At 40.2% G+C, this 11,036-nt stretch overlaps 1 protein-coding gene across 2 annotated transcripts in view; it reads left to right on the top strand.

Moving 5' to 3' along the window:
- Nucleotides 1-221: 221 nt before the first annotated feature.
- The window catches only part of LOC101155942 (glutamate receptor ionotropic, kainate 5), a 250,192-nt gene continuing 239,377 nt past the window's right edge, over nt 222-11,036 (top strand). For both annotated transcript variants that reach the window (XM_023960345.2, XM_023960344.2), the window contains exon 1: nt 222-891. The gene's annotated coding sequence lies outside the window, so the exon portion shown is untranslated. The remainder of the gene's footprint in view (nt 892-11,036) is intronic.

Here is an 11,036-nt window from a genome sequence, read left to right as displayed (position 1 = left end):
TTATGCTTAACTAAACCCGGATTTACAATATGTTGGAGTGTAGAGACCCTTTCTATTCGGTCTATTGAATCAGCTAAGCAAATCAACCCACATCTTCATGCGTAAAGTGGTCTAAGTTACTACAAGCGGGTAGTAGAGGGAAGTGAGCCGATGAGGCATCGAGACAGACATTCAACAGCAGAGAGGGAGGGAGGTAGGAGGGGGCTGGATGAGGGGGAGGGGGGTAGAGGAAGAGGGCATTGAATGCAGTCCAGCTTCTCTGCGCTGTGAAGCAGCAGCCAGGCAGTCCGACACTGAAGGACACAGGGAGGAAAGACTTTTGAGCTGCACAGTGTAGAGATAACAAGCCGGTACTGAAGGTAAAGCTAACAAAAAAGAGGCTCTCCTTCTGCGCCAGGCTGACTGATCAGCTGGATACAGCGGACAAACAGCATTAGGAGATACGAGCAAAAGAGCATGGATGGGGGTGGAAGTGCCTGAGGTCCGTGTGTTCATTCCTCTTCTTGCACAGTCTGTGTGATGAGCCTTGCAGCTCAGGGTGTCATTGCGACAGCGCTGAGTTTGGGAGCGTGCCGGCGTGTGCGTGTTCACATATCAACAGCTTAGGGTCCTGATGTGGAATAAAGCGGAGGTTTTTTTTTAAACCTGGAAGAGTTTCTTGCTGGTGACTGTTGCACCTTCTTTTTTGGCTCTCCTCGTCCTCCTCTGGTGCAGACGTCTGTGCCGGGGCTCTCTGCTGGCTTGGTACAGTGACTGCTGCTGCGTTCGTGCTCTGCTCCCCTTTTTGCATCTCACTTCTCTTAAGCCTGCAGCAGACTTTTCCGTAACGGGGCTGTTACTACAACTGGCAAACTCATTTTCCAGCTCCCTGCAGAAAGAAAAAGCAAATAGGTGAGTGTGTGTAAAATGTGTTTCTGCTTGGTGTGATGGTGTGGGGGTGGTGGCTGATATTGAGTGGGGGGATACTCTTTTCAGCCAGTTGCTTTTTTCCCCCCATTTTTTTTTTTTTTTTTACTTCTCTCTGCTTTTTCACAGTCAGGGTCATTATGTGCTCCTTTTTAGTCATTAGTCAAACTTCTCACATCGACCATTTTTAAGCTCCGTTTTGGGACAAACCATCCGTCAGACCTTTCCCGCCCTTTATTTCTAGTCATTCGGTTTCATCATTTCTTGTCCTTTTTTTTCCCATCCCTGCAGCTCACATCTTCATCATTCCCCTTTTTCTGCAACCATCATTCATCTGCACTATCAGGAGAAATGCTTGCACGTATCTCTACGCACAGAAAAACCTGGAAGTCATGGGTCCTCATCGGTTCTCGGGTCCCTGAAGCTGAGAGGCAGTGGGCTTGACATAAAATCAACAGTCGGGGTTGATCCCTGATAATCCCTCCACCCGTCTCTTCATCCATCATTCAGCTGCGTCTTCATCCTCTCTAACCTGCACACAAACACATGTGCACAGGTGCACAACCATCTTAACAACTGCCAACATGCTTAACCCATCATTTTTCTCTTCAAATGCAAGACTCCTACTAAAAAAGCCAAAAAATCTGGGCGTCTGTGTCACAAAGGACACATGCATCTAGGTCCAAGAATAGATGTAGATCCTTGTTCTTCATTCCTGTGGAATGTCCTGCTGGAAAAACCTGAGTCCTTGCATCAAGGTAGATATTATTTTGACATGTGTCACCTGGACATTGTTGCAACAGGAACACCTCCTCGTTACAACAGCTCTGTGGTGGCAGCCTTCTACAGATGCAATACAACTGATGGGAAACACAAGAAAAAACCCACTGGACTCTCAATTCACATCCTGATTTAGAATCCTCAGGATGATATGTGACTCACCAGATCCTGCAGTGCAACTTATAGGTCTGCCTTAAAAGTCCTAGAAGTTCCAACTATGCTCTCCAGTTCATGTCAAGAGGGAAATCCAGGTTAGGAAGCAGATGGTTTCGATGCTGCGGCTGATTGGGTGCACGCACGCTAAATAAACATTTAGCTGTTACCGCTGCCGGCTACATATTAGTTGACAACCGAAGATCAGGCTGTGAACCCGATCTCTCATATGCTCACTCACAAATCCACGAACACAGAGGCTGGGATGAATTATTCATTAGACGAAAATAGCTACCATTCTAAAAAAAAACATCCCATCTGGTTCAATTTTACTGGAAAATTGTTTAATTGTTTGGTTATGGAGGATACAGGAGCTGAACTGTCAAGGATTTTTCTCATATCTTGATTTAGCTTTTATCTTGTCTGTCTTGTGAAGTCTGAGTCCAGTGATTTTTTTAAAACTTTTCTGCAAAATACTTAGTCTAAATGTTCAACTTGTAGCTTCTGAGAGCAGAATTTCAAGGTTATCTGTCAGTTCTCTGAACATAAATGCTTGAAAATGTTGTGTGACCTCAAAAAAGTTTCTGAATGTGAAAGGAGAAAGTGCAGCAAAGATTGAGAATTTATAAAGCCAGAGCTTAAAACTATCCAGAAAAAAAGAAATATATGTAAAACTTTAGAGAAAAAGTATTCATTTGAAAAGACAATAAAAACAGAAAATGTAGTTTTAGGTTCCAGCATTGTTAAAAATAGACCAACAGCTCTTATCTAAAGCTTTTATTTTTACCTTTTAAAATGTATTTGATGTATTGTGTAGTTTAATATATTACTTTTAGCACACTAAAGAACAATAAAAAAAAAGAAGAATTATTTTGGCAGTTAATTTCTTACCTGGAAGTAAGACGACTCGATCTCTGAGGCTCCGCCTTTCCTTCCACGTGGGTGTCATTTCATGACGTCAACCTAGAGCCGGCCTCGACAGCGTGTCTTCCTTTCTCCCACGAAAACAAACAACATCCGAACTTTTTCAAAGATGGATGTGCACATAAGATGAAAGCAATTAGCCGCTCATCACTAGCTTCGTGGAGAAAGTGGTGATGTGTGTGTGTGTGTTAGCCTCGGGGTGGTGCTGGCGGCACAGACTCTTCCTGGAACATGTAAGGACACGCCTTACATGTTATGGATTGGGAGGGGCTGGGGCTTGGAGATCAGTAGAAGAATGATCAGGGATGCGTGAATGGATCAAAATGCCGTTTTGGGGGTGTTTTTTTTGTGATGAATGACACCATAATACACCTAAAAGCTCCAAAAGTTGATTTTGCATGATATGGGCCCATTAACCTTACAAAATCTGAGTCTTGATACTATTTTCATTATTTTCACTATTATTACTACAGCATTTTGTGGTGCGCTGGATCCTGAAATGTGATTTGTGTGTCAATTATGACAGTTTTATCCTACTTTCTGTGTGGAGTTTGCATGTTCTTCTTGCACATAAGTGGGTTTATACAGCAGAGCCAAGCCTTAAGTTTCCTTTGGAAGTTATTTTTAACAAGTATTCATTGTTTGTGGGGTCATTGGTCTGTTAATGCAGGGGGGGGGGGGGGGGGGGGGTAAATGAATAGAATAGGAAAATAGTAATGAATAGAAAAATGAGCTGTGAGGCAAAACAGATGCAGGAAAACAGAAATAAACACATTGATGCGTAGATGAGGCTTCTGATTTTGTCTAAAAAGATTAAAGCAATGATGCTTCAGCCTGAAAACTGACGCCATGGCAACCTTTCAAAAATATAAATTCAACACACAGTTCGTTCAAAGCCCATGTCAGTGCTAGAAGTTCAGGGAAAAGTGCCCCCTATGGTTCCGTCTGGTGCTGTGAAATAATTGTGGCAGTATGGAGTCCATTATACAGTTTATAGTTGTAGCTTATTAGTGTAAAAGGGGGAACGAAGTGCTTGTTTAGCTGCATCACTGCCTGGGGGTATAGGTCTGTGATTCAGTCTGTTGGTCCCAACTCTGAAGAGGTAATTCTAGGTGTGTTTGAGGCGTTGTTTGTTCTTTTCAGAGTCAACATGGGATGTTTTTACTTATTTAAACTAAATAAAGACAACATTGTTACAAACTTGTTGGTCAAAGACAGTTGTGCCCTGTTCCTTAAGCACAACAGTGTTCAATGGATGGAGAAAGGAATTTTTGTTTTTTATTAACGCTTGCAAAGTCCGACTATGAGTCACAGGGCTCACTGCATCCTACCCCCAAAACATGCTGTTCATGCTGTTTTGATGAACAAAGACACATCCATCCATCCATCCATCCGTCCGTCCGTCCGTCCGTCCATCCATCACTTTCAAGGTCACGGGACTGCTGGAGCCTATCCCAACTACTGTTGGGTGAAGGTGGTGTACCCTGATTGGGTCAAAAGTTTGTTACACGGTTTTATTTAATTTTTTTAAACTGTCAAAGACGAAAAGCCAATCTGGTTTCACTTTTAGAATCTTAGGAAGAATTTCTCCTTGTTTTGTACTTTATCACCATTACAAGCAATGACCGAAGCTTATCTCATCAATAAATGAAATGTCTGTCTAACTGTTTTTGTGTTCTCTTCTTCATACCATGGATTTGTACAAACCTCAACATTTTTGTTTGCAAGAGCAGCATGAAAGCTGTGGCACTGCGGGACGCCCCTGGGAGCTTTATTTGCTGTAATTATGTCTGGTTAGTTGTTCTTAACTGCCGCCAAGGGCACTCCTTAAGAAACACTCTGGGGTGGCTTTTAGCACCTCAACTGCATTGTGAAGAAGAATATTCCCCTTTTTAAAAGCTGGTGTTTTTCTGGGTAATATACAACTGTAACCAAATTCTTTTGAACTGACTTATTGCTGAAAAAAACAAAAAACAAAATCTTTCTGTGGTTTGTATTTAGCCACAGCTGAATTATCCAGTAGGTCCTTTAGAATCAACATTTGTTTTTTCTTTGGAGAGTTTAATTGTGGCAGGGTCTGTGCTGGTGTAATAAACTGATGAGATCATATATGCTATTATGGGAATCAGAGCAGTCAAATGTTGTTATGGTGGGTGGAAAAACAATCAGACAGCGGCTGGGGTGAGTGTTTCCAAGGTTTAATGTATGTATGCTTCATTCTGAGGAGCGTTATCCTGCTGTTGTCACTGCGGGTGACAGTTGATGGAGCTGACTTTTATTCTGGATGAGCGTCACCGGTGACAAGAGGCAGCAAGTGTGTGTGTGTGTTCAATTCCAGCCTTTAGAAAAAGAAAAATATAGTCTGCTGTTTTTTTTTTTATACGTCTACGTACACATACCTGAAGGAGCAAGTCTGTGTTATTTTATGCATTTATGCGTATGTATTCAGTCCTAGACTGCAGGCAAGCAAAGAGGAAAATATTCAGTCTGTTTCATACTGCTCCAATGGGAGTTCGCTTCAACTCACAAACACAGATTCACACACGTCTGTAACCTTCCTTCACACCCAAATGCCCCTTGAGTGAACCAATACTAAATCTGTACAGACAGAAAAGAAGGTTTGGCCTTTTTCTCCTTCCTTTGCTACAGAAAGGTTTAGCTGAGCCTGCTAACGCTAGCTTTTACCTCAATCAATACTTTTGATTAAAATTATACTTTTTTTTTCAAGGAAAAAAAAAACAAAAAACTCTTTTCTAGGTAATTTAGAGCTCATACTGAAAATGTTGTGATTGGTCATTTCTATGAGCTGCTGTCAAGTGTAGACTTCTGTCTTCTACTGAATCAATCATTAGACTTTTTCAGTCAAATGACCCTCAACTGATTGCATTTTCCAGCAAGCTTGGTAAAATATTGCTTTTAATTAATTCTTGTATGAAGATTATTATGTTTGCCCTAAAAGTAATTCTACTTTTGTGTCTTTTGCTCATTATTTCCCTTTCTGCTTCTTCATGACATTGTCATTTTATCCTTTTGATTTATTTCTGCCTTTTTGAGCTTGGAAACGTTATGTGCTTTCCTAAGGAAGTAAACCACACCAGAATCTATTTGTCTATGAGCGAGTTTGCTTGTTTGGTCCAGGTGAGCTTTTCAGGTAAGCGCTTAGGCAGCTTTAATCCCACAGACTCAGAATGGGTATGAATGCTAAGAAATGTTCCACCTTCGTTTGGTTTTACTGGTACTCTTCTCCTTCATTACTATCTATTTAGTGGATTTATTTATGTAATATTGTACAGTAGAGTGAATCCACAATTCTAAAAATCTTGTGTCCTGGAAATTTCCATTCCGTTAAACAGACTTTTTTCACAGAGTAAGATTATTGTTCAAGTATTAAAGTATGAATAAAGTATTTTTGCTGTAGAAAAGTTAGAATTTGCTGACGTAGATAAATGTCACTCAACTTGAGGTGTCCTCATATCAAATGGCACTATTACAGAGTGCATGCATACGCATGCATGGATAAAGGTTATCTTTAAGGTATACATAATTTTGCATGAACTCAGAAGAGTTAATGAATAACGAATGAGGAAGTGCTTCATAGTCAGTGATTCAGAATTAGGATGCCTCTAATAACTCTCTAATTCAGGTCTCTATGGTGGATAATAACTACTGTTAAAAGGACTCGGAGATATTTGTGGGAATCATTCAGTTATGAGTACTCAATAATTACATGCGGCTCCATTAAACTGCTCCACAAGTCATTAACTCCGGTACTAATAAAGTTACAATTACAAGGAAACAAAACAGGAAGGCACAAAGAAAAATACACACAAAATAAACAACCAAAAACTAAAAATCAAACTTATTGAAACCCACTAAGAACATGATGATGATCAAAAACTGACACAAAGTCTAAAAAAAGCTACAGTAAAATAATTGATCAAAACAAAACAGAGAGATCTTTAGAAAAGCAAAAGAAGCACAGAAAGAAAAATAGCAAAGACACAAGGAAGAAACTTTTTTTAAGAAATATGATTAAGAAATTGTAAAAAGACATCAGTGTCGTAGATGAGAATGGTGCAGTGCATCAAATGAGTACGGTGGCCGAGACCCGCCATCGCAGCAAAAGAAGCAACTCTGCAAACAACAAAAGGAGATTTTTTAAATATAATAAATGCTACAAATAAAAAGAAACGTTGATGCTGCTGCATAAAAAAGCTTCAAATATAAAAGCCAACTTCATATTTATCCAAATCACTGTTGTTACCCACACTTTAGATTATTGTTAGCATGATTATTAATGACAAAAACAACCACAGTAATAAGCTGCCGGAAATATTTAGCCGTTAGTTGTTTCGACATTGTTTGGTTCTCAGTATCCTAACCCAGTGAAGTTTCTTTTTATTTGTAGCCATTCTTTTTTGTTTGCGTTGTTTTTTTTTTTTGTTGCTGCGATGGCGGGTCCTGGCCACTGTAAGTGATAAACCTACAGGTTTAGCTCGCAAGAGTCCTCGCATGTCGCTGTAGAACAGCTACATCTCTTTTTAAATGTCTTATTTACTTGCATGATGCCAGCAGTCATAGATCAGCTCTCGCCCATCCTAGTCCCGTGCCAGAAAGTGCATTCCTCCTGTCTTACATGGCCGATGACATCAGTTAGAAACTCAATCACCAGCGTTTGAAAAGCCATTCATGCGATGGATGGGGCTTTTATCTGAGAGCACGAACAAGCCCTCCCAGTTTATGTCCAACATAGAGGAAGATGTCAGGCCTTCCACTTTTATGTTGCAATTAAAGTGTGTGTGGGCAGGACTTTAAGAAAGAGGGAGAGATGATTCGTGCTACAGAGAAAGACAAAATGTTAGATTTTAATTGGAGACCATCTTCTCATGTTCTTTTGCTGGATGGATGTCTTGGAAATACCTAGAGGCAGTACGGGGATTTCAAAAACACAGCAGAAACCCGCCTTAACTAAATGGAATAAAGTATTGCTGATCTTACAAAGGACAAAACACATATTCAAAAGAAAAGCTGCAAAAAAATCACTTTAATCGGTTGCCATCTTTCAGAGCACTATTGCCTATAAGCTTTGACTTTATTATCAGACATCATGGCATGTTAGAGGCATATTTATCTGTGAGTGAAGGAGTTATTTACTTCATTATCAACAACAACAGCTAAACAGCCAAGAGTCCCCCGTTAGACCTGTGTTGTGATCAAAGCGTTTGTCATTAGGGGATTAAATAGCGGCTGTCCCTGTTGATGTGCTTGTTTCCTGATCCAGTGCATCAAAACAATCAAGTCTGTGGGCACACAAAAGGAGAAAACACTAGTTCAGAGGAATTCTGCTGCTAGGAAAAGCTGCTCATTGTGTATCTGTGGGTCTGCGCGTTGCCAAAAAAATGAATTAGACTAGAACGAAATTTGACTGTGGTGCACAAAGTGTAGCAAATCAGACACAGTGAGGGTCTGGTAGTCGGGAGAGTAACGGTTTTCTGTCACAGATGGTTCACGTCTCAGATGATAAGAGTCGAGCAGCAGGACAAAGCAATAAAACTTAAATAGGACCCAACGGGAGGTCAGGGTTTGATGATACCAATCTGAATTTACTGCACACTGAAAAAGAGCAGTGATTACCAGCAAGACATGATTCATAAGTGGGACCTTTTTTAGGCTCTCCAAACTGTTAGTCAAAAGCTTTATTTTTTCTGGTTAAAGTTCCACTCCCATCATTTTTGATCTATTTTCAAAGCGTACCCAGTCGTCTTTTTTTCTAGCCAAAATCAAAAAGCCTGTGTCGTCTGCGACAGATTGGCGACCTGTCCAGGATGTCCTCTGCCTTTGCCAACAAGTGGCTGGGATAGGCTCCAGCAGCCCCGTGACTCCGAAAGGGACAAAACGGCTTAGAAGATGAATGAACGTTTTCCAGAACAAAGTTTCTGTTTTATTTTTTAAATGACATTGTTGCATTTGCTCCGGATTCACCATGACTTGAATAAAGAAATACCCAGAAATGTAATTTTCTTGATATGTGACCTCCATCATTGGAAAAATGCAACAAGAACACATAAAAAAAACACACCAAAAACCCCATATTCATTAGAAAGGGTCTTTAAACCCAAGTTTATGTACTGTAACTGCTACCATGCTTTTGTTCTTATTCACTAAAATGTAATTTTGCCTAAAATTATAACCTCCTTTTCACAAAAAAAAGAAAAAACTCAGTTTCATGATGAATAAATTCATTTTAAACATCAGTTTACAGGGAAAAAAAGAAGTGGCAAAAATGTTCAATGTGAAACAAACCGACTGGCGACCTGTTCAGGGTTCTCCCCACCTTTTCCCAACAGGAGCTGCTTGGCTCTTGTAGATTGATGGATGGAATAAAGCTTAAAGAGTCAATTTAACTTTTTTCAGAGGGATTTTTTTTTTTTTTTTTTGTAAATACAGAGCTGTAGTTATTACCACACCGGAGAGTAATTACCTTGAAATTCATGTCACACTCTAACAATGCATCCCCTACATAGAATCCATACATCCTTGGCACAAGAGGCTGGAGCGAGACAAAGCACGTCTGAGACACGCTGATGTCTGCACATCGCAGGGCCATAAAGAGAAATTATGAAACCATTTATTACTTGCTAGATTAACCCCAACATAATCAAAGAACAGGTTCATTTGGCACATATGTTTAATGGATAACTGTTAAGAACACATGGAGAACATGCTGTATCTTCTGGCACTGGAGCAACAAGCAAATGCCACACAAAAAGGATTTAAAAGTACTTTCATTAAAGGATTTCTTCTCATTTGAGATGAGGATTTTGCAAGGTTTTTTTTAGTTCCTCTTGACATTGAGCTATTTTACCCACTGGAAACAATAAAAAAACTTTATTCCTTGTGTGTTGCACAATTTCTGTGGATTAAAACGTTCAAAAATCTGTAATAACAACAATATATGGTTTCCCTCAGTTATTCAAAGTTATTATTTTTAAAAATGTAATCATTTTGCTATTTTATCGCCTTGTATTTGCTACAGTTTTACGAATGTTAAATCTTGCTCAAGGGAACTAAATTAAATCTAGACAATCATACATTTGTTCGTCCTTTTTGTTAAACAACTAAGACATTGATACGCTACTGCTAAGTTTTTCAAGAACACCAGATAAGGTTACAAAATATAGAAATTGTGGATATTTTCCAGCTACTACCCATCAACAACCAGTAAGTAGTATCATAGTATATGTCATGATCTCGCGGGATTTCTGACAGACCCAAACGCTGGAACCCAGAAGGACACTAGGAGTCGTGAGGTAAGTTTAAGATGGTTTAATTCACAGAGGGTGAGTAGTTAGGAGTCTTGACGTGGCGTGGCGGCTGACTGGAGGTTTGCGGCAGGAAGGTCCAGAGAGCGTGACTTCGGCAGAATCCAAGGGGGAGAACGTGAGCGGTGGACTGCGACCTGAGGTTCCCCCGTGAAGCGGACAGTTCCTGAGGGTGGAGAAGAGAGGAAACGTTAACGAAGCTTGGATTTAGACAAGGCACACAACGTGAGTTGGCCAGACGTAAGCACCGAGGAAGGAACAACGGACTGGCGTCAAAAACAGGTCCTGGATCTCCTTAAGTAGGCGGGGATGAAGATGAGGTAAGTGAACCCAGCTGGTCGTGTCCAGGGCAGAGCAGGAACGGGGGAGGAGGAAGGTAATTGACAGAGGCACCATGTCAGTATATGGCATTTATCCTTTTAACAACAGCTGCTTCCTGTTTGGTAATTACCCTCGATAAATCTATTGTTTTCTTTGTTCAACACATTGATCCACTTCTGCTTTTTATGCTTATAAATTCATCTACCCATTTTTCGTTTTTGTCATTCAAAGTCTACATTTGGGTCCTTCAACATCCTACAGTTTAACCATTTAAAAGAACGTGCTACATGGCACAACAAGAAAGGACGGGCTGTCTGAAACTGTTTTACGGGTGTCTTTCAGACGCACGCCACTAACTAATTTTAAAATGTTGAAAAGTTAAGTAATTAAAGCAAACTACAGGATAAAAGGCTTCACTAGTCGGGAACCTAAATGATCTAATGGTTGCAGGGTCATCTGAAATAATTGAACTAACGGGAGAACTTTCACATCAAACGTCTGGATGACAGGAGAAGAAATGGATCATTGAAAGTCCGAAGATAAACTCGCCTTTTTGGATTAAACCTAAACTGACATGCCTACACATGGCTATGCAGGTCTTATCAGGTCTTATCTGGCTACAACACAAGT

This window comes from Oryzias latipes, chromosome 11 (genome assembly GCF_053564925.1).
Source record: "Oryzias latipes strain Hd-rR chromosome 11, Olatipes_Hd-rR_3.1".
Classification (NCBI taxonomy): domain Eukaryota; kingdom Metazoa; phylum Chordata; class Actinopteri; order Beloniformes; family Adrianichthyidae; genus Oryzias; species Oryzias latipes.
The sequence above is the reverse complement of the archived record's forward strand: the minus strand, read 5'-3'. Positions and strand labels throughout refer to the sequence as shown.